The 20,656-nt window shown below is 40.1% G+C and overlaps 1 long non-coding RNA gene across 1 annotated transcript in view; it reads left to right on the top strand.

The window, feature by feature from the left end:
• The window catches only part of LOC140531252 (uncharacterized), a 60,660-nt gene extending 43,208 nt beyond the window's left edge, over positions 1 to 17,452 (top strand). The window contains exons 3-5 of the long non-coding RNA XR_011976306.1: positions 4,386 to 4,476; positions 16,003 to 16,101; positions 16,543 to 17,452. This is a non-coding gene — a long non-coding RNA (uncharacterized lncRNA). The remainder of the gene's footprint in view (positions 1 to 4,385; positions 4,477 to 16,002; positions 16,102 to 16,542) is intronic.
• Positions 17,453 to 20,656: the final 3,204 nt, after the last annotated feature.

Genomic DNA, 20,656 nt, shown 5'->3' with positions numbered 1-20,656 from the left:
AAGTGTCTGGGGTCAGATTTGAACTCAAGAAGATGAGTCTTCCTGATTTCATGTTCAGAACTCCATCCACTGAGCCACGTAGCTGCCCCAAGAACTTGTAACTTCATCAGGACATGTACATACATATACACACTATTTGTATGCATGTGGAAATACACACCCAAATATACACGTATATCTATATCTGTCTGTCTGTCTATCTGTCTGTCCATCTCATTTGACTCTCAAAACAGCCCTGGAAAGTAGCTGCTATTACAGATTTATAGATGAGGAAACTGAGACTGAGAAAAGTTAAATGACTTGCCCTGGGTCACACAGATAGTCAATGTCTCAGGGAGTATTTGAATTTAGGTCTTCCTGACTCCAAGTTCAACACATGATCTGCTGCACCAGAGATGTCCAGCTCCTCACCCCAGCTGCCCACAAAACTCAGTGGAGTCGGAACTGGATTAAATTGTAATTGGGAAATGTTTAACAAAATAAATAGAAATGCAATACAACATAGATAACGATGAGTCATAGTTTTCTATGTCAATATAGGGCTGGCAGGATCTATTGCTGTTTGAGTGTGGCACCACTGAACTACACTATATACTCCCTAGCCTCCAATTAGATCTGATTTCCACGTCTGACTTTGTTAGTTGCTATTGTATAACTTTGCGTATCTTACTTTTCTAGACCTCAGTTTTCTTAATCATAAAATAAGAGGGTTGGACTAAAGCTCTAAGGTCTTTTTTAGCTCTGAATTTCTAATCCTATGATTTCTACTGTGGTCCCTGCTACCTTCAGCCAAGCAATCAATCAAACTATCAACCAATCAACTAGCGTTTATGAAGTATGTTACTAAGTGCTAGGCACTGTACAAGATGCTAGGGATAGAAAACCCAAAGTGAGTTAGTCCCTGCCCTCAAGGACCACTTTGGCTCTAGCTCCCTTTGGGGCCCTCAGTCCAGGTCATCACATCCAGGTGGTGCTCAACACTGACCTATCCTTGCTGTTGATTGTCTTCTATTTAGAGGTTGGTGCTTAAATAGCAAGATGGGGAAAGGGACAAACTATATGGAGCTTCCTGCCTAGACTGAGAGAGGAACCTGGAGAGGAAAGGAGGCAGAGAACCACATGTATAGAAATCTAATTATGTGGCTGAGCTAACCATAGCTTGCCTTTATGCGATATTTTAAAGGTTATAAAACACTTCTCACACAATGACACTTTGTGGTCACTAATAGAGGTATTATCTTTATTTTGCCTGGGAGGAAACTGAAGCTGAGAGGTTAAGTGATTTATCCAAGATAAAGCTAATAAGTAGCAGAGCTAGGATTTAAATACAGGTTTCTGGATAGTAGGGATATAGATAACTCTATCTAGTTATGGATATAGATATGGATAAATAGTACTTTTGGTTACCTCATCCTGATGGCCATTGAAAAAGCACTGGAAAAATGGAATACTATTGTGCTATAAGAAATGATGAGCAGGCAGATTTCAGAAAAATCTGGAAAGACTTACATGAGCTGATACCGAGGGAAGTGAGTAGAACCAGGAGAACATTGTACGTGGTAGCAACAACATTGTGCAGTGATCAACCATGATAGACTTAGCTCTTCTTAGCAATAAAATGATCTAAGATAATTCCAAAAGACTTGTGATAGAAAATGCTATCCACACTGGAGAAAGAACTGTGGATTTCAGATTGAAGCATACTATTTTCACTTTTTTGTTTTTGATTTTCTCTCTAATGGTTTTCCCCTTTTTTTCGGATTCTTCATTCACAACATGACTAATATGGAAATATGACTAATATAATTGTACACATATAACCTATATCAGATTACTTGCTGTCTTGGGTGGGGAATGAGGAAAATTTGAAACTCAAAATCTTGTAAAAGTGACTGTTGAAAACTCTTTGCATGTAATTAGAAAAAGATACTATTAAGTAGGGAAGAAAGAAAGAGCACTACATACTGAGTTAAAAGAATTGGGTTATATCCACTTATTGACTGTGTAACCTTGAGCAAGTCACTTTATCTCTCTGAGCATCCTTTTTCTCTCCTGTGTAATGAGGAAATAACCCTTGCACTATCTACCTCTCTGCCTGGCCCCTGTCAAGTAGTGTTTTTCTGTCTCTCTGCCTCCTAACCTTCTTTCCAGTTCTCCAACTTGTGATCCATGATCAAATCAATTCTCCCATTGTGCCTTGATGGGGCATGCCAATCTAGTCCTCTTTGGCTCTACCAATTATCCCTTGAATTGTTTGGGCCAAAGTTCTTCTCCTTGGCCATCATTCCTCTTTGTATTTGTTTCCCCCATTAGAATGTAAACTAGTCAGTTAGGTGATGCAATGGGTAGAGTGATGGGCCTAGAATCAGGAAAATCTGGGTTCAAATACAGCTTTTGATACTACTTATGTGATTGATTGTGGGAAAGTCAACTTCTGTCTGCCTCAGTTTCCTTAACTGTAAGGTGGAAATAATAATAGTGCCTCCTTCTCAGAGCTGTTGTAAGGATCCAATGAGATAATATTTGTAAAGTACTTAGCAGAGTGCTTGACACATGGTAGGTGCTTAATAAATCCTTGTTCCCTTCCCCTTTCCCCTTCTACTTCTCTTCTTAAAAGCAGTGGCTGTCTTTTATTTCATATTTGTATTTCCAGTGCTTAGCATAGTGGTTGGCACATAGTATGCTCTTTATTGAGTCATTGATTCCTTGTTAGGAGGATCATTGAGGTAATCTAAGTAAAGCATTGTAACCTTAAGAAAATTTTATGAATATAAATATAAGCTCATCTCTCTTGAAGTTTTCCTTCACTTATTGTAGTTCCTTTGCGTGGGCTCATTGTTCTTTATCATCATTGTGTAAAGCTTAGTTATCTCTTCCCCTTAGGACACCAAGCAGGATAGAGCAGCGAGGTAGTCAAATCTATCAAAGGGGCCAATATAAATCATGAGTGACAATCATTTTGCCACTTGGATTGCTGCCTGAAGGATGAGGGAAGCACAGATGTCTTTCTTTTATGCCCAGCTGTGTGTACTTACACATATCCATGCCCTTCAGTAAAGTCCAGAGAAGGTGGCAAAGATAATTAAAAGAATTCAAGTCAGGACCCAGGAAGAGAGGTTCTAAACATGGTGGACCTAGGGTCATAGGATTTGGAGCCACAAAGGACACTAGAGATCATCTATCCCACACCTCTCCTTTATGGACAAGAATGCGAAGTCCCAGAGAAGTAAGATAACTTTCCTAAGGTCACACAGTTCTGTAGTACTGAATGGCATTTCTTGAGTTAAGGGACTAAGGGAATCTCAGGGAAATTAGGAGCAATCTCAGTGCCATTGAGGGTTTCATGGGAGGTGCATAGGAATTATTTTCTGAATTTCTCTTTTCATCAGTGAGCTCCTATTTGAGAATTCTTGGCATGAGGCAATTGGATGTAGTGAAAATAGCACTGGACTTTAAGTCAGGAGTCCTGGGTTCAAGGTCCTTTTGTTATTTGATAGCTGTATGACTTTTAGCAAGTAATTCACCCCTCTAGCCTCAGTTTCTACATGTGTATTTAAGAGGTCTTGGAGACTTCCCTTTCCCCAGCACTGCCTTCCTGTTACTCCAGCTTCCAGTTATCCTTTGGCTCAGTCTCTACTCTGAAATCTTTCTCTTTTCAGACCAAGGTACTAAAGCATCACTTGGATCTCACTTTTTAGTATAGCAAGATTTTAATTTGAAAAGTCCAATATTATAAAGCAGCAGCCAGGTCACATAGCATAAACTTTGGCAGACTTTCCCTTCCCCAAGGTTGAAGCTACTATGGAAGGGGAAGGGGAAGCAGATAATTCAACATCTAATAAATATCTTAATTCTGACCTTTATGTTCGCCACCAATTGCAATCCTACCACACCTTGGTTTCCTTCCAGGGTGGATTTTTTTTTCTTCTAGAAATCAGGCAGCTTGCTATTTTCATAATCCTTCTATTTTTTTCATCATAATGGGATAGAAAAGGATCTTAGTTGCAGCTGGTCAACAGCATTGGAAATGGGCTACATTGCAGTTTTGGGAATTCTGGGTGAGATATTAGAACTGACCATCTCCAGCTCTGCTCTTTGGTCCTTGAAATCCAGCTGTCTGTGACGTGCCTGGGCAATTAGGTGGCATAGTGGATAGAGTGTGGGACTTAGAAACAGGAAGAGTTTGAATCCTCCCTCAGAGACTTATTGTATTGATTCTGGGCAAGTTATTTGGCATCTATTAGTTTCAGTTTCTTCATCTATAAAATCGTGATAATAACACCACTTGCCTTGTGGGGTTGTTGTGAGGATCAAATAAGATGAGATGTAAAGCTCTTTGTAAATCTTAAAATAAATATGAACTTTTACTATATTGTGACTTCTAGCTTGGATCTCCCCAGAACAGAAGGTCAAAGCTCCATGGCATAATCAGGATGTGGGAGAGGAAGAAGAGGACCCTCAATGCTGAGCTCTTAGGTAGGTGAACAAACAGATGTCTGCCAGCTTGGTGGAACTCTTACATTATCTCTCATTCTTCATTCTTATTGGCCTTCTCCACTTAGCCTTGATACCACATTCTTGGTTCTTGTCGTTATTTCCTTTATCTTCCATCTGATCACACAATCCAAGTCTTATTCATACTCCAACTATCCTGGGGATGTCCCAATAATGGCAGTCACTGAGGAAACATCACCCAGAGGTCACATCTCAGACCTTGACTTGTGGTATGCTGGAAAGGAAACTGGATTTGGGGTCAGAGGACATGGGTTCAAATACTGCTGCTATCTCCTACTTGTCTGTATGACCTTGGACAAGTCTTTTTTTTAAACCTCTCTGGGCCTCATTTTCTCATCTGTAGAAAGAAGGTTTTGGGGAAGATGACCTCTAAAGTTCTTTTCAACTCCATAATTCTATGACACCTTATATATACATGTATATGTACAATGCACATATGTGTGCATCCACATATATATGTGTATGTATGTATATGTGTATCTATATTTATGTATATAATGACAAGGTTAGACTAGATGAGTTCAAGGTCCTCTCAAAATATGACATCCCATAAATCCATATATTGACCACTTTGGTGAAAGCTTTGCATTTTCCTAGAGCTCTAGGAAAGATGAAAGAGGAGATTATACAGCAGAACTTCCCTAACTGAATTTCTCACCAGTCAAACCATGTATTCCTACATACATTATGCTCCTCTCTCACTATAACATGGAACACACAAGGGCCTTTTGCCTTGTTCCCTGGCAACAGGGTGATAATGAGTTTCTATTGCATCTGTTTCAGTTTGATCTGAAAGCTTTGAGTATGGAGTTTGATGAACCTTCCAGGGATTTTGCCAAATTCCATTCCATTTACCTTTTCTGTCCCTGTTTAGTTTAGGTTCAGAAGCCTTGTTTGATGAGCAGAACTGTAGCTCCTTGTTTTGGGCTCGAGATCAAATCTCAATTGCTATCTGACATAGCCCTGGTGTTCTAGCTGTGCTCTGGAAAAGTCTTTAGGGAAAACTGTGAGCTTTTGACACTTCATTATGTCATAGATTTGAAAGAAGAGTTAAAGAAGATATTTTTCCAGACCAAACTTGTTTCTGTGATATCCTGTATGGCCAAGGGATCCAACATAATGTTCTGCTATGTTAGAATTCCTGTTTTATGAAGTCCCTTTCCTCCTCTGGGCCTTGGAAAAATAAAGGGATTGGATTACATGATTTCTTAGCTCTCTTGAAAGTAAAAAACAGTGCCAGTTCTTTTACTGCATTTAATATTAGGAGCCTTCTACTGATGCCCTACTTTGACTCAATATCATGGAGGTGACCCTATCTTCTCAAAAGCTGTACTAGCAGAACACAGGTTCTAGCAGATGCTACACAGCCATAGAGGCTCAGAGTGTAGATCTAGTGATGAGTCCTCTCTCTTTTGTTTGAGGACAACGGCATCATAGACTATTAAGAGTTGAAAGGGACCTCAGAAGTTATCTAGTCTGACTCATGTCTGAACTATAAGAGTTTAATGACCTCCAGTGATGGGGAACTCATTACCTCACCAGGTAAACTATCCCATTTTGGAACATTTATAATTGTTAGGATATATTCCTTGACATCAAGATGAAATTGACTTCCCTGCAACTTCCAATCATTGTTCCTAGTTCTTTCCTCTAAGACCAAGCAAAGCCAATCTACCCCCTCTTCCACATGGCAACCCTTCAAATGCTTGAAGATAGCTACCATGACTTCTTGGGGTAGGAGGAATATCTGCCTCCAGTATTCCACCCTGTGGATTGGGGTAGCTTTTCCAAAAACCCTAGCCCACTGTGCTTAGGTTAGTTTTTCCTTGAAAGGCATTAAAGTTGTTCTTGCCATCTGATTGACTGAGAGGACTGTCTGGGATACTGATACAGCTTCTGGGTCACCTAGAGCCAGCTTACCATGAGCCAGGGGCTCTTCCCCAAAGTTCTGGATTGACAGACCAATAGCATGACCAATACTGGGGAGCTATGTTTGACTTAAATTAATGCTTTAAAATAAATGAATGGCCTTTGCTGGTTCAGAAAGCCTCCTCCCCATCCTGCCCCAAGCAACCTCATTTTGTTGACTATTGGAATAACAGTGTCTTATTTCATTCCAATCTCCAACCTGAGGCACCATCCTAGCCTAAGCTAGACCTGGTCTACTATCTCTCTCTAAGCCTCCTCTTTTTCAGGATGAACACCTTCATATCTTTCAAATGATGCTCATGGAACAGGATTTCCAGCTCCCCTACTAGTCTGCATTAACAGAAGTATAGTGCCCAAAGTGAAGGCGGCAGTAGTCTGTCTATATCTGTTTCCAGATGGTCCTCGTTTGTAGTATCATATGTAGTTCTAGGTGCCACATTTTTAGAAGTGTATTGATTAGGTGAGGAATGTATATGGCAAACAAGTAAAATCGAATGTAGAAACTAACTCATGCAGGGATTAATAATAATAATATTGATAGCTAATATTTACATAGCACTTACTATGTGCCAGGCACTGTGTTAAGTAGTTTACAGATATGATCTCATTTGATCTGCACAACAACCCTGGGAAGTGGGTGCTATTTTTATTCCCATTTTACAGGGGAGGAAACAGAGACCAACAGAGGTTAAAGGACTTGCCCAGAGTCACACAGCTAGTACTTATCTGAGGCCAGATTTGGAAAGTCTTCCTGACTCCAGGAAGACTCCAGGCTCTTTATCCACTACACCATCTTGTCGCTCCAGTTCATGCTTATAGAGTGTTTTAGAGTTTATAATGCACTTCCCTTCCATTATTCTTAGGAGTAAGGTAAAGTAGTGAATTATTGTTGTTCCCATTTTACAGGTGAGAAAATTGAGGCACAGAGAGTTTAAGTGACTTGTCTAGGATGACACACCCAATCAATATCAAGCTAGGAATCAGACCCAAGTATTCTGAGCCATAAATTCAGAGCTCTGTCCAGATAGAGAGCTAAGTAGATAGATGGCTCTATAATGTTCACGAACAGGTTTCACTGAAGTGCAGTGAATCCAAGAAAAGTTCTCATAGCTATTTGGTGAGGTAGGCTGGAACGTTCCTATTTTCTGTTACTATTGAGGCCTTTTCTATCATGAGTCATTGTGGTATCATGGATGGCGAATGGGACTGTAAGTTAGGAAGACATGTCTGTCTTTGTGGTTTTACAAGGATTTTTTCCCCTTTAGTTAATTGGAGATAGGATGTGGGGACAGGGGGAGGAAAGGAAAGTGTTTAGTTAAAGGGATTCCAGAAAAGACGCTGTAAATTTGATTATTGTGATTGTACTTCTCTTTGTGCAAATGGGAAACCGAGGTGCAGAGTTAGGTAGAAACTTGCATGGGGTGGTACTTGAATTACTGGATAGAATTATAATTGTTTTCTTTTTATGTCTCATTCAGCTCTTTAGCCATGAGCCCACAAGATCTCCCCTCAGCAAGCTTTTGTGCAAAGAGCATTCATTTGAACAAACCCGCTGCCTCATGTCTGCCTCATTTTATATTCCATTATCATCTGGATGAAGGTTTTATTTTCTTCTCTTGGATCTCTTTTCTTCCTCATTCTGTTGCCACTGAAAATACAATTAGAGAGAACACATTGCTAATTTCATCTCAAACTAGGGACTAAATTGAAAACAGGAAGGAGGAAGCTCTTTTCTTTTCATGGCGAGAGAGAGAGAGAGAGAGAGAGAGAGAGAGAGAGAGAGAGAGAGAGAGAGAGAGAGAGAGAGAGAGGATTTGCTACTCTGGAAAGTCTTGCTCCCTGCTCTTGGCACAAAAGAAAAATAAACTGTACCATCTTTGCCTGATATGTCATTACATTGGTGCTTGGGGCATGACCCATGGATGTATGAAAGGAACTATGTCAAGGAATAGCTAAAAATCTCAAAGAGACTTTGAGAGAGGGCATTGATTGTAGCCCTCGACACCTAGAGAAGGTTGCCATGGCTCCATCACTCCAATGCTGAAGTTGCTACAACTTTGTAAATGTTGACAGGGGTCAGATTAGGGAGGAATAGATGCATGAGGCATGGCAGCAAGCTTGGAGTCATAAATACAAGTGAATTCTGTAAGCAACAGTCTCCTTTTTTGATAGTCATCAATCAAGAAACATTTATTAAATACATTCACTGTAAGCCAGGCACCACGTTAAGTGGTGGGGATACAAAGAAAAGGCAAAAATCCTCTCTACCCTCAAGAAGTTTGCTTTCTTATAGGAGAGATATGCATATAAATATGTACAAATAAAATACATACCAAAGAGATGGTAATTAGTTAGCTTTAGAGCTTTAGAGAAGAGAGCCTGCACCATTAGTTGGGGTGGTGGGGGTGGTGGCAGAAGATACCTCCTGCAGAACGTGGGATTTGAGCTGAGTTTTGAACAAAAGTAGGGATTCTAGGAAATGGTGACAAAGAAGAAGAGCAACGAAGGCATGGAGGGCAACCAATGCAAAAGAATGGAGATGGGAGATGGAGTGTTGTCTATGAAGAAACCAAGCAGCTCAGCTTGGATTCTAGAGTCCATGGAAGTGAGGACAGTGTAAGAATACTACATGAATGGGAAGGAGTCAGGTTTGAAAGGGCTTCAAATGCCAGACAAGGTGTTTTGTATTTGATCTTGGAGGAGTTACATAGGATTGAGAGCCAGAGGAGATCTTTGCAACCAACCAGTCCATTCCTTTCATTTTACAGATGAGGAAACTGATCCTCGATTTTTACCGATGACCTCATGGTCTATATGTAGGAATTTGAATAGAAATAATGATGAATGGTAGGGGGCATGCTATAATAGAGAAAGCTTTGGTCTAGGACACAGGATAACTCGTTCTGGGTCTGCTACAAATGAACTATATACTTTTAGGCAAGAGGGCCCAAGTATCATACAGCAAATAGTACTGGAGAAAGGTACGCTATCTACACAGTCCTTTTCGAACAATAAGGATCGGGGATGACAATGGCCACTAATTACCCAATTTGTATGTACCATATCAGAAATTAAAATGAATAAAATTTAAAATTATTTATTAATTAAAAATAACAATAATAAACCCATTGCATGTTCACATTTTTAAAAATGAAAAATAACTACATTTTCCAAAAGAAAAAAATTTTAAAAGAGAGGCATTGTTTTACATATTTTTGTAAGTCTCCTTAAAGTCTGGTTTAATAGAAGACAGCTGGACTCTCATATTTGCTTCTGTATTCGGTTTGTTGCGATATGTTGCTTTGGTTAAAGTATATGAAGAAAATCTGGCCTTACACAGATATGTAGTTAGAAAAGGAATGAGTATTTTACTAGACAAAAATATCTTTGTGTTATTATGAAAACAGTTTTGATCTCTAGGATCACTTGAGACCTTTCAGTGGGTCCTCAGACCATCCTTTAGAAACTACTGCGTTGTTAGTGGTCATCTTTTGTTCTAGAAGAGGACCGTGACATCAGGAAGATGATACCATGATTTGCAAGTGAATTGGACTTGTGAGGCAGGGCTGTGCCAAGGCACGAGGCTCACGCTGTCCTCTGGAGCCATCTGAATCCAGTGGTAAGATGTTGATCAGGACAACTGGAGATGGCCCTGGGTGTAAAAACAGGCATAGACCCCCATCTTCTTTTTGATGCCTTGTCAACGTTGCTTCCTCCACCCTCTTTAATCCTGAAGCAATAAAAATTTCATTTGGTTAAGCATGTCTTTCCCCCATCATAACCTATGTAGGGAAAGTCTCTAGGTCATAGGAGCATCAGTATCAGTATTTGGTCAAAAGTGTCCTGGCTTTTAGCTTATAGAATGGGAAATAGGAAGAAAAACTGGTGGACGCTTATGCTAGATGAAGCATTCATTCTCAATAGAACCTCTGGCTACTTTCTTCCTTAATAGAAACTTTTTATAGGATCATAGGTTTAGGGATGGAAGACACTCCTGAGGACATTTGGTCTATCTCCATCATTTTACACTACTAACTGATTCCCTTGGAGGTTAGTAACTTGCCCAGTATCACTTAGTTCAGGAACTTTAGCCAGGATTTAAGTCCTAGTCTTCTGATCCCAAATTCCATGCTTGTTCTCCTGTACCATTCTGTAGTGCTGTTTTAGACCACTCACTTGGACGGGTCACAAACATTTATCTGTCCTGGGAACCTCATCTTCATTGGGGTAATAAATGGGATAAAAATGCATTTTGCACTGGGATATTTATGTACATGTTGTTTTCCCTTATAGAACGTGTGCTCCTTGAGGTAATATTGTTTTGTTTTTGTTTTCATATCACTACTAACTAGCAGAGTGCTTTTCTAGCACATACTAGATATTCAATAAAGGCTTATTGATTCATTATTTCGTATGCTGCAGTGAAGGCCAAGTGACTTAAATGGAAACACCCAATATAGTCTGGGAGGGGAAGTGGGCAACAAAGGAAGGGGTAGTATGGTAGCTTGCCTCCTTCCTCTATAATCCCCTTCCCACACCTAGCCCATATCCCCTCCTGTCAGATTTCCTTTTTGAGCCTCAGTTTTCTCATCTGTGAAATTTATATTGAATACTTCACAGAGGTGTCATGAGGAAAATACTTGGTAAACCTTAAAATGGTATAGAAATGTGGGCAGTTATTGTGAATATTATCAATTTGTGGTCCATGTCCTCAGCTCTTTAAAAAATTTTTTAAAAGAGGCAACCTACAATTTAGATAAAAGGAATTTTCTCATCTGAGAATCCCTATACCAATGAAATCTCACTTATCCCTACCCTCTTGATTCTTAAGCACCTTTATTTCTGAATACATTCATTCTTCTCCCCTACCCATCCCTTATAACAAGGAATAAAAAAACAGAGGAAAAAATACATTTCAGCAGACCAAATCAACCCAGCAGCCAAATGTGACCATGCTTCTAATGTTCTGTATCTCTAGCCACCTACCTCTACCAAGAAAGGAGGGCAGTCTATCTTCTCAGCTTCTTTTCTGGGGCCAACCTTTTGGTTACTTTAAATTTCATAGCATTCAGATCCTTTTTTCGTATTTCATTTACAATACTGAAATTATTTTGGGGGAGTATTATTTTCCTGGTTCTGCTAATTTTACTCTGAATAAGTTTCATAGAAGTCTTCCTTTGCTTCTCTGATTTTTTTATTAATAGATTCTTATGGTAGTCAGTGATTAGTTATTATTATTAGTGGTAGCAATAGGAACCTTACTACATGAATACACTGCCAACAATTTAACTGTTCTAATTCTTCTTACTACAACTTCTCTACCCAGTTGCAACAAATGATCTTGGCACTATACTACCCATTGTTAAATCAAGAGGTAATGTGAAAGTTTTCTTTGGAACTTTCTTTCCTCTCCTTTCAATTCCATGGAATCATAGATCTACCACTGGAAGGGACCTTGAAGGCTACTGAATCTGGTCTTATTTTGTAGTCAAGGAAAGAGGTTTCCAGAGAAATTATGCAACTTGCTCAAGGTCATCCAGCTTGAAAGTATCTGAGGTGGGATTTGAACCCAAGTATTTTCTACTCCAAGACTGACATACTGTCCATGACCCCACTCTATGCCCTTTCCCTCTTCTTCAGTGTCTGCTCTGTTTTTAGAGAAAGGATATCTGTCTAATGTTGCCCCTGTTTATTATTCCCATCAAGGAAATGAAGCTTAGAGAGATAAAGAAATTGCCCAAGGCAACGTAGCCAAGAAGGAATCAAGCTAGATTTGAACCCAGGTCTTTGGACTCTGAGTTTGTGCCGTTACTAAAATCTGTCACATGGAGCTAAAGGAGACAGCAAACTCTCTCTCTCTCTTTGCATATATAGCAGTAATATTGCTGCAGACCTGTCCCCACTATTCCCTTTCTGATGAGCTGCCTAAATGGATTTGCAGCGTTGTGCAGACCTGCTGTGGGCTTTCTTTATTGTGTTTGTCTTAATGCTGGACATAAATCCTCCAGAAATGATTTCTGCATTTGCTTTGGAAGCCAATCTGCCTAATTGTAATAATAAAACATCATATGCAGATGTCTCTGCATTTTTTAAAAAAAAAACCAATTTCCATTTAATTAACGCTTGACACTGTTGGGGGGGCACTGAGGTGAGGATTATGGTATTAGGAGGAGGAGTTAATGAAATGGGAGAGGCTCCAAGCAAAGTTGTAGCTTGGGTTTTATTTGAATGAAACTTTAGGACAGAAGATCAAGTTAAAAGCTAAAGGAAATAACATTTAATGTTCCCAACCAAGGATCTTTAAAGTTCTTGCCAACATCAATAACAAAGAATGCATTTGGAAGGTACTCTGTGAACCATTCAGTTTGTTGAAATGCTCAGTAATAATCATGGAGAAATAGCTTGTGTTTCTGGCACACCCATCTCGAAAGAGCTCTGAGCAAGTTTTTAAAAATGTGTTAGTCGTCTGCACAATTGTTTCATGTCTTTGAGGGGTCAGAGATCATTCTCCCTTTCTTGTATACTTGGGGAAACCAAGGCCCAGGAAGATGAAAGCAGAGCCTGTACTCACTAAGCAGTTTAGTTCAGTGAAATATGAGTGGAACTCAGTCAGAGAACCATGATATGGAGAGTAGTGGAGGTTGCTTCAATGCTTAATAAATGGTTGTTCTGTATTCTTTAACTGTAGTTAATTTTTGATTTGTCCAAGAAGAGATTGTAACAAACCTGTAGTACAGATGAACATCAAAGCAAAGTGTTCACTGCTTGAGAATCAGGAGAAAGATTCTGGTTCTGGATCTGCCACTAACTCCCTATGTGACTGGACAAGTTAATATCCTTCTCTACGCCTCATTTTTCCTCACTTGTAGAATGAGACTGGCTTAAAGATGCTTTGTCTGAACTTTGACCTCATCCTGCCTTTAGCACCTTTTGCCAGCTCAGTAAATGTCAAAGACTGGGGATTCTGTAGAAGATATTCTTGCACGAGGGGTTTCAGCCTTTGTGATCCCGTCTAATATTAACATTTTTGACTCACCTTGGAGGCTTGTCTCTGTTTTTCTTTCCTAGATCCACAGCTGGAGCATTTTTGTGAGACCATCAGGCCCTAAAGTCCCCTTTGGTGTTTACTCTTCACCTCCCTTTCCCAACCATTTTCTGTTTATATCTTCTCTGGAAGTTATCTTTTGGTCTTGAGAATTCACATTCTAGGAGCCCCCTGGAACTTCAGAAGACCATGGGAGACAGCTTGTCTTTGCCTAAACTAGTGGCATAGATAGAAATCTGAGAAATGATATTGCCTAAAGTGTTACAGGGAGAATTCCTAGGCTTATGAGCCAATGGACCAAGAGGCCTCCTTCCACTTCACTATCCACATGAACAACCTTGCCAAGTACCTGGAGCTGAGGGCCTCCCTTTATGGGTCCCCAGGTTCTGTAGGGGCTGCTTGGGATCTAGCTTACTTATAAGATACCTGGAATCTGTCATTGGCACAGTGATTTGTCTGTCAAGGGCAAGAAGTTATGACTAGGAGATTTAGGTGAAACATTCAGTTTTGCTCAATTTTTTTTTTTTTGCTTTCTCTACCTATTTCTTTTTGTGTCCTTTGAAGAAAGGCATAATTCCCATTGCTCAAAAATCAGTCAATAAGCACTTATTAAGCAAAGTACCTACTATGTGCCTGACCCTGTGCTAGGCAATGGGAGAATGAAGACAAAGTGAAACAGTCCTTACTCTCAAGGAGTTTACATTTTATAATGGTCGAGACAAGATGTGCATCCATGAGTACATGCAAAAATACAAGGTGATGGTGGGACGGTCTGGGCAGGAGATCAGGAAAGGCTTCATACAGATGTCATTTGAGCTGAGTTGGGAAGGAATCAAGGAATTCTATCAGGTGCAGCCAAGGAGGGAATGCATTCTAGTTTGGGGGCAACCAGTGCAGAGACTGAGATGAGACGTGGAATGTCCTCTGTGCAGACCAGCAAGCCAGTCAGCTGAAGATCATTGTCATGTAGAAGGGGCATTTTTACAAAATTCCAGTTCCAGAGAGCATAAGTGATTACAGCTTACGTTTATGCATTATTCTAGATCTTTTTTTCAAAGCTCTCCATTACCTCATTTGGTGTTCAGAATGCCCTTTGAATAGCAGAATAGGGCAGAGATGATTATCTCCGTTTAATCACCGAGGCACTCCCAAAGTGAGTTAGAGCCCAGCACTTGGGCCACCCATTGTGGATGCTGAGGATTCTAGGTACCTAGGGGACTGTGGGGGTGGTGGGGAAAATTTGTTTTTAGAAAAAATCAAATAAACCTAAATCACTATTTAAAGTGATTTAAAGTGCTATTTAAGGCAAATTTACTTTATTTACCTTGGTGTTTCAATATATCCCTCATCTCTGTGGGGCACCTGGGAGGGAAATGCGGTGTGAGTGAGAGAGCAACACCAGAAGGGGATTTTGCATGCAAAAGCCTAGCAAGGGACTTCAGTCATGGCGAGAAGCCGTAATGAGCTGTTTTGCATCCACGACAGTGAAAGTCTAAAGCTTTAGTCAGGTAAGCATCAGAGAAGTGCTTTGTGCATGTAGAAAGACTCAGGGAGGTGTCTGTTTTGAAGTCCCTGTAACTAACTGTGGTATTCGTAACACTGGGGTAGGTGGTTTGAAATGGCAAGACCCAATCCCCTCCAGGTCTTGAGGTTCTCTGATTGGTTTTTACGAAATCTCTTTCCTCTAAGCATTTTGTGTGGATTACCTCATTCCTCTTCCCCACTGGAGAGGGAACAAGCAGATGGTGTAATAAAATAACCATAACTCACATTCATATAGTACTTCAAGGTTTACAAAGTGCTTTCTTCACAACGATGTTGTGAGGTTGAAGTGCTTATCATGACCCTCATGATCACGTTCAGAAAGATGTGTCAGAGGTAGCATTCAAGTCCAGGTTTTCTAAGTCCAAGTCCAAGGTTCTTCTCAGTATGCAATACCAGACTGCCCCAGAGTAGTCTTATTTTATAGCTAGGAAAATGGAAGGGTGATGGAATGCTATGACTTGGTCAAGGTCACAAGAAAGTTAGATATCTGACATCCAGACTCCTTGCTAAGAACTTTATCTCCCAATTAGACTGGACAACAATAATAACTTCTATCTATATAGAACCTTAAGTCTGGAAAGTACTTTAGATATATCTCATTTGATCCTCACAACAATCCTGTGAGGCACAGGATATTATTACCCCCATTCTACAGGCAAGGAAACTGAGGCTGAAAGGTTAAATAATTTAGCCAGAATTGTATAGCTACTAAGTGTCTGAGTCAGGATTTAAATTCAAGACTTCCTGACTCCACATTGAGAGTTCTATCTATTATGTAACCTAGACAATTAATTTCCTCATAAGACTAAGTTCTGTTCTTCCTCCCTCATTTCTTTCTTCCCTTCCCTCCTTCTCTCTTTTCCTCCCTTCTTCCTTCCCTCCCTCCCTCCCTTCCTTCCTCCCTTCCTGATTCTGAGGCCAGTTCTCTATTCACTCTTCTGCATTGCCTTGTTCATTATTTTTTCCAGGTACCTTCTCATGTGCTCTGTGACCAGAGAGGAGGAAATAACAAGGTCGAGTACCCAGTCCAGTTTGGGAAAAGGGCATCTTGGACCAGGGTTGCTAATGTATGTATTTCTGGAGGCAATCACAGTTAAGGGACTTGCCCAGAGTCACACAGCTAGTAAGTGTTTGAGGATGGATTTGAACTCAGGCCCTCCTGGTTCCAGGGATTTACTGTATTTACTGTACCACCTAGCTTCTCTAAGCACTACTTATATTATAATCACTCTTCTCATAACCCATAGTGTGGCTCTTTGCTCCCTGTACTAGTTATTACTTTTACACAAACTTGATTTTGACTTGTTACTGGGTTAACAAAATTCCCTATGAGAATTGGCCAAAGTATGTGTGTGTGCGTGTGCACATGTGCGTGTGTGTGTGCACGTGCATGCACGCATGCCTGTGTATCCACATGCATGACTTGTTAGTGGACAGATGAAAGGGGGAAGGGAGTTTGGAGAAGATCTATTTTCTACCCTATTTTCCCCCCTTCTTCACCCTGCCAGGGATCCAGCTGTTCTCCATTTACAGACAATTTGCGGGAGATTTAACAGCATCCTCCACTAGTAGCAACAGCTGGTTTTGATGCTGCCCCCAGAGGAGACCTAAATTATCCTGCCAAATACAAAGGAGGCATTAGTCACGAAGAGCAGACAAGGGGAAGCCTTCTTCATGAGGGCCTCTGTTCTTTTATCTAAGTTGCTCCCATCTTACCAAGGGAAAAAAGAATCTGGAGACAAACCATTGAAGAAGAGGATCCCTCAAGACTCTCTGCCTTGTTAGTTGTGTGATCTTGGGTAAATTACTTTACTTCTCTGGACCTCATTTTCCTCAATTGAACAATAAAGGCATTGGCTTAGATTTTTAAAATCTCTTTCCTAGGATAAGTTGGCTCATGTAGCCTGGGCAAATCTCAATGGGATCCAGTTTCTAGGTAGAGTTTCTAGAAACTTCTCTCTGCTTCTCCTTTTCTCCCCCAAAGTGGATAAAAAATATATCTTATGCCACAGGCTACAAAGAAGTTGTCCCAATGACCAAAGGGAAATTGGACCCTGGCAAGAGGTGAAGCACCGTAGATTTTTGAATGCAGAGACAATCTTTTTAACCAGTTTCCCCTAGCACCAGGGAAAGTGTATTACACATATTGATCCCTTAAGACTTTATTGAATTAACTGAAATTGAATCATAGAGTAATAGAATGTTACAGATGAAGGGGAGCTTTGTCCAATCTCTTCAATTTGGAAACTGAGTCCCAGAGTGACTAGGTCATGAGAACACAATGGATTGAGGATATACTTTGAAGTAGTATAACTAGTTAAGGGATGCATCACTAAAGATAATGCTTTAGTTATCCCTCATAACACAGAGATCCAATTAATTTAAAAATTCAATACAATAAAATGTTTTTAATCCAAAACTGATTGTCCTAATAATTTCTTGAAATAATCACTGCCCCAAAATCTCAGTACACCCAAAAAGTATCTGCTCTATTTCTTGCAACTTACCATAGTAACATGTGCCCTACTTTATTTGGTACTTAAATAACTTGCATATCTATTGCTTGATGTTAGTTTGGTGACCCAAGTGGTTTTTATAACATATGTTTGTGAGAGTTTTAGGAATCCCATCCAAGGCAAGAGACTTAGGAAAGAAAAGAAGATTTGGGAAGTGAACAGCTGGTTAAGAAGATGGTGCCTGAAAATGAATTTGGATTTTTGGGTCACAGCTTAAAGTACAGAAATAATAGACTCCTGACTAGAGATGGATTTCAGCTAACAAGGGCTGTTAAGAATATATTTGTTTTGGAGTATTACAGTTCTAAGACAATTTTACATAGAAAAGGGTGGGTAGGAGGGAGAAAACTGCCAAAGCATATCCAGTAAGCTAGATGTCATACAGAGTAACTACAATATCAGAAGAAGATTAGCAGCTGAAGTTCACAAGCAACTGAAGTTCACAAGCAGCCAGAAGTTCACAAGAGACAAAATCCAAGAAAGAAGCCATTAATAAAATCAGACATCTGAACACAAATGAACCAAGGGAGGGTAGTAAGCAAGTTGAAGTAGAGATCCTAATTCAAGGAGGCATTTTTGGCCTTGTAGGTGTCACTGGGTCTTAATGGGATGGGACCCATGATGAGAATATGAATCTGGAAGAGTATGGCTTATTTGAAAGAAATAGAATAGGTAAAATGTGTGTCAGGTTGGAGGAGAATAGAATGCCATTGTTTATTATGAGAACCAAGTCATATGAGAAATCCAGGCACCAAAGAGAGGAAACATAATCGAGAGCATTTGTATGAAGACTGATGGAATCAGAAACAAAAGGGATATTGCCTTTTGAGAGTACTCTAGATTACTTGGACAGAGAGAGAAAGTAGATGCATTGGAGGAGAAGGTCATAAATCTAGAAAAAAGCTAATGTAATCTTAGGTTGCATTAAGAAAAACAAACTGGATATAATAGATACCAGAAGTACAAAAACTGGAACTTTATGGTCATCCACACAGTAACTTATTCTGTTGAGGGAAATCTTCAGAATTTTATATGAAGAAGGACCTAGGGGTCTTAATGAACTTCGACTCCATATGAATCTACGGTGTGATGTGGTAGCCAAAAAAGCTAATTTGATCTTTGTCTTTAAGGGAGGCATGAATGTAGAAATAAGGTACTATACTTGTACTATACTCTGCCCTGGTCTGATCACTCCTGGAATATTATGTTCAGTCTTGCAGACCACATTTTAGGAAAGTCATTAGTAAGATAGTGTCTACAGGAAGTAAATCCAATTGGTCAAGAGTCCATTCCATCTGAGAGATGTTTAAAGAACATGAAGATATTGAGCCTGGAGAAGAGAAGGCTCAGGGAGGACAGAATAGTTGTCTCTAATGATTCAAAATGCTATTATTTGGAGAAAGGGTCAGACTTGTTCTATTTGATTCCAGATTGTAGAACAAGGAACAATGTTTGTAAGCTTCAAAAAGGGAAATTATTATTTAATTGGAGGAAAAATTTCCCTACCAATCAAGTCAATAAGCATTTCTTGTATGCCTATTGTGTGCCAGTCAAGTCAAACCAACAGGTATCTATTAAGAGATCACTTAAAAATGTGTCATTATTACGGATAGAAGTACAATCAAAAAGAAAGACATCCTTGCCTTTGAGGAGCTAACTTTCCAGTGGGTGAAGGCAACACATAAAGGAGAGCTGAAATGCTTGAATGGGAGATTTCGACATGGGGATATGGTGATAACATCTAGAGAATAAAGGATAGCTGACCTAGGCTCTTTCTCACGATGGGGGTTTTGAAAATAACTCACCAGTTAGAGAAAGGGGCTGCAGGAAAAAAAGAGAGGACAAGGCTGGAGGTGAAGGCTGGAGAATGTGCCAGGCACTAGCCAGGTCCTGGGAATATAAAGAAAAAAGTGAAATAGTATTTGCCCTCAAGGAACTTACAGTCCAGCTGGGGATGATGTGTATCTATATTTCTTCATGTCTATATCTGTATATCTTTCTCTATCTCATCTCTCTTTCTTACCTCTCTCTCCCACTCTGTCTTTTCATTGCCATTTATACATCTGTATGATATACCTAATTAAATGGATATACATAGATACATATGTATATGTCTGTATATATAGACATATACACACATACATACATACCAATTTACACACATACTGATGGCATATACATAATAGATACAAGATAAATGGAAGGGGTCAGCACTAGCAGTTGGAGGGGGCAATAAGGGCTTCATTTAGGAGATGGTATTTGAGCTGAATCTTGAAGGAAACATGAAGAAAGCAGATGATTCTCTCTAGCCGTGGTGGAAGTGGGGGCATCCTGTGTGAAGACAATCAAATCCATCCCAAAGAGAAATGGGCAACCCTCAGTAGTAATGGATTTCCCTTCACTGAAGGTCTCCATGCAAAAACTGGACAGCTACTTGTCTGTTGCATTGCTATAAAGATTTCTTTTTTGGATATGGGTTGAACTGGATGGCTGTGAGTTCCCTTTCAATGTGAAAGTCTGTAATTCTGTGAAGTGTTTGAAGGACTGTCCTGTAGAAGAAGTGTGACTTTATTAATGCCCACAGGGCGGAAGTGAGTCTGACCCTGGAACTCTGCAGGAGAGTGTAAGATAGAGTTTGATGATGGAAAGTCTTTTGAAGCTAGAGAGGAAAACGAGGTTGGCTAGACAATAAGAGATCTGGGACAACGACCAGAGGCCCATTGTGTGATATCAATATCAGGGCACTCAATTTAGCCTTGGAAGGGGGCAGTGCTGACAGATTTCTTGGGACCTTCAGAAGTGTGTCAAATTACTTTGGAGACCAGTTCCCTCTCAATTATCAGGAGGTGCCAGCCTAATATGTAGGCATGACCTTTTGGTGCTACCCTCTACTTTGCTTCCATCCCATATCTTCCTCTCTGGAGATATACCCAGGGCAGTTGTCCTGTTTCCCCATAGTTGGAGCCCTAACAAGGACAAATAGCAGAAATTCTTTCTCATCTCAGATGAAGGTCTGTTCTCACCAGCTGGGCACCCATAATCTATCTTCCTAGAGAGCTGGGAAGAGGTAAGAATTACATGGCGGAGATGTGGAGAGGGGAGACAA

This window comes from Notamacropus eugenii, chromosome 3 (assembly GCF_028372415.1).
Source record: "Notamacropus eugenii isolate mMacEug1 chromosome 3, mMacEug1.pri_v2, whole genome shotgun sequence".
In the NCBI taxonomy this organism is placed as follows: Eukaryota; Metazoa; Chordata; class Mammalia; order Diprotodontia; family Macropodidae; genus Notamacropus; species Notamacropus eugenii.
Note: the sequence above shows the minus strand (reverse complement) of the source record. Positions and strands in the feature narration are given on the sequence as shown.